At 32.6% G+C, this 3,609-nt stretch overlaps 1 pseudogene; it reads left to right on the top strand.

The window, feature by feature from the left end:
- Positions 1 to 741: 741 nt before the first annotated feature.
- LOC109801785 (polygalacturonase-like) lies at positions 742 to 2,695 on the top strand (annotated as a pseudogene).
- Positions 2,696 to 3,609: the final 914 nt, after the last annotated feature.

Raw genomic sequence — 3,609 nt, 5'->3', positions numbered from 1 at the left:
ACATCTTCACAAAACTAGGTGATATTACTCTTATCTTTGAATCTGTATTTTCATTTTTACTATTATATCTCTGGAGATAGGGTATCTCAATAAGAGATGGTGAAATCTTGAGTTTCTCAAGTAATTTCTGTGCGATACAGAAATTTTGTTTGCTTTCAATCTTAGGGTGTCAAGATTGATGGTTGATTGATATTCTTGTAATATTGTGTGTGCAAGGTGTTTGTAAACAATATTATAGTGAATGATCTTTGATTTGGTGGGGTGCTAAATCAAGGAAAACTGGATGTAGGCCAAGTGGGTGGCTGAACCAGTATAAATTTCTGTGTTCTTCATTTTGTAACCCTTATCTTTAAAGAATTTTGTTGAATTCTTGTTTTAAAGGTTTTAAGGGTTTGGAAAAATGAAATTTCAATTACAGTACCAACTCTGATCTTTATTCTTGTAATTGAATCTGATTAAAAGGAAGGTAATATAAAATCAACCTTGACTACAAGTGATTGATTCCCTGCTCATACTTTGATATTCTGCTACGTTAGTAATAAACCTTGTAATTTAATGCTATTTGTTACTCAAATTGCATAAAGGTTGGATTCTAGATTTATTGAGAGTTTATATTTTAAGAATTATGTAAAAGAGAGCAATCTTAGGATAGAATCTATTCAACCTCCCTTCTAGATTCTAGTACACTGGGACCAACAGGTGCAACAACAAGGGCATCACAATACGCATTGATGGACAATACGCATTGATGGTGCACTAGTTGCACCTTCCAAATACGATCTTATTGGAAATGCTGGAAATTGGTTGTTTTTTGATGATGTTAATGGTGTTTCAGTCATTGGTGGTGTTCTTGATGGCCAAGACACAAGCTTGTGGGCATGTAAGAGGTCTGCCAAGTCTTGCCTAATTGGTGCTTTGGTATGCACACACAAAGAGTGTTAATGACTCTCTATTAGTATCTTTTAAATACTCTATTATTGACCTAAATTTGTTGAACATAATTTTAATGAAAGTTCTTTCTTGTGTACATAATATTACAGAACATGGGATTTACCAATTTGAACAACAAAATTATCAATGGAATGACTTCTTTGAACAACCAAATGTTCCATATAGTTATTGACTAATGTGATAATGTGAAAATACAAGGTGTTAAGATATCTACCATAGGAAACAGTCCTAACATTGATGGCATCACTACAACAAAATTTAGTATTACTTACAATTATTTAATGTTAATAAATTAATTGCCTCTATTTTATTATTTAATAAAAATATTAATATTATATAATGGCCACTAAAAATGTATTTACATCACATCAAAATTCACTATTAGCGACAATTATTGTTAGAAAAAACTTAAGTCCCACATCGACTATAAATAAAATAATTAAAGAGTATATAAGTGAATGATAACTCTCACCTTACGAGTATGTTTTATAAGGTTGAGTTAGGCTATAACTTACTATTCTAAGTTGGTATTTAAGAGATAAGATAATTAAAAAAATTAAAGAATATATATACTTAGAAGATAACCTTCATCTTCCAAGTCCCACATCAATTAAAAATAAGGTAACTAAAGAGTATTTGTACTCATCTTACAAGTCATACATCGACTAGAAATAAGATAATTAAAGAGTATTATAAATCTTTTCTTAAACTTTTAGCGGCAATTTTAAATGCCAGTAACAAATGACACAAAAAGTTATTCACTTTTCCCGACCATTATGAGGGTCTTTACCAGCATATAGAATAATTGCCGGTAAATGTTTTAGCGACACTGCATAATGTATGAAATGCCGGTAAAAGATTTTGTAGCAATTTTTATTGCCACTAAAAATCATATTAAATACCACTAAAAGTCCATTTTATTGTAGTGCATTCATGTTCAACTCTCATCAAGTGTAAGCATTCTTAACTCAAAATTAGCAAACGATGATGATTACATTTCCATTGGACCTGGCACTACTATATTTGTGGATACAAAACATAGCCTGTGGACCAGGTCATGGAATCAGGTAGTCGTATTTGTATATTTTTCATATATAATTAATAGATTCAAGAGACATTATTATTATTTTATATGAGACATATTAGATGATAACATTCCCACTTTGTAATTATGTCCTATATAAATTTTAGTCAATAATTACATGTTAAATTTTTTGGATAGTATATTATTGGTTTTTATTTATTTATATGCATGTCTATAACATTGGTTGAATTTGCATGTGGCAGTGTTGGAAGTTGAGGCAAGGAATTTCAAGAGCCTGGTGTGCAAGATGTGGCAGTTAAAACAATCACATTTATTGGAACTGAAAATGGTGTACGAATTATGTCTTGAAGGAGACCCAGTAATAGGTATGCTATTGGCAGTTTTAAGTAGAATCTTCGTCTAGTGACTTTTGTTTTAACAAAAAAATTTTCAACGTAGATCAAATAAGTTTTCGTCCTAAGCTTTGTTGAAAAATGAAGTAAATCAGGTGCAAAGTATGTAATGCTGGAAAGTAAAGAGAATGCACAGACAGTTATACTGGTTCACTGAATCTGAGTTACGTCCAGTTTCCTTCTGCAGAAGGGTTCCACTAATCACAAAGCATTACAAGTATTCTCAGCCACTTCTGGCTCGTCAACTAGATGCTAGTATTCTTAACCACTTCTGGTTCTACAAGTACTCTCGACTACTTATGGCCCGTCGGCTTCACTCACCAACGCTAGTATTCTCAAACATTGTTGGTTTACAAGTGTTCTTTCTACTAGCCTCTTCAGGCTTTACAGTAGTTGTGGGTTTTGAGTGTGTGTATTACTCTCATAGAGAGGATTGGATAATTTCTACACTCACTAAGGTGCGTAACCTTAGTTTTTATGAGATAGGTGTTTGAGTGTTTGGTTACTCTCGTAGAGAGGATGAACTATTGGCAACACTCACATAGATATACAGGAAATCTTTTTAGAGAAGAAAAAGATTGATTTATGCTCTTGATTTTCTTTTCCGTATTGCTTGTTTTTCTCAGCTTCTCTATTCTCTCTCTTCTTCTTCTTGGCCTCAATATATTTATATACCGTTGATAAATTTTCTCGTTGCTTCTAATTTGAATTTTTTCATTGGAGCGTAGACTTGTGTCGTTGCAGATGGAGGTTTTGTTCATGTTCATGCAGATCTTCTCATTTAATGCATTTGATCTTGCATTAAATGTTTTCTTGTATTTGTAGAGCTTTTTTGTGTAGTTGATTTCATCGATATTTGACTCTAATCATGATCTCGGTATATTTGTACTTTTCTCATTAGTTTAGCCGCTGTAGTGTTGTCCTTTTCTGAAATGTAGGTGTCATTTCTCTAACGCACTCGGCTTTGACTTGTGAATGCATGCTTGCCCAATTTTTGATGATGTCCTCTTGTGTGTTTCTTGTATAATTCCTTTCAATGTGATTAGCAGACTACAGACGTGCTTCAACATTCTCTACATCGTTTGTTTACAAGATATTACGTCTAATCTTGATGACCCTTTTCATCTGAGTGTGGAAGTGATAACTTCGTCTTTTATATTGGTTCTTTCTGATAGTCACTTAATGTTGATGCCTTGGTCATTCATATCGATGTATTGGACA

This window comes from Cajanus cajan, chromosome 3 (assembly GCF_000230855.2).
Source record: "Cajanus cajan strain Asha chromosome 3, NIPB_CcT2T_4, whole genome shotgun sequence".
Classification (NCBI taxonomy): Eukaryota; Viridiplantae; Streptophyta; class Magnoliopsida; order Fabales; family Fabaceae; genus Cajanus; species Cajanus cajan.
This window is presented reverse-complemented; position numbering and strand designations above follow the sequence as displayed.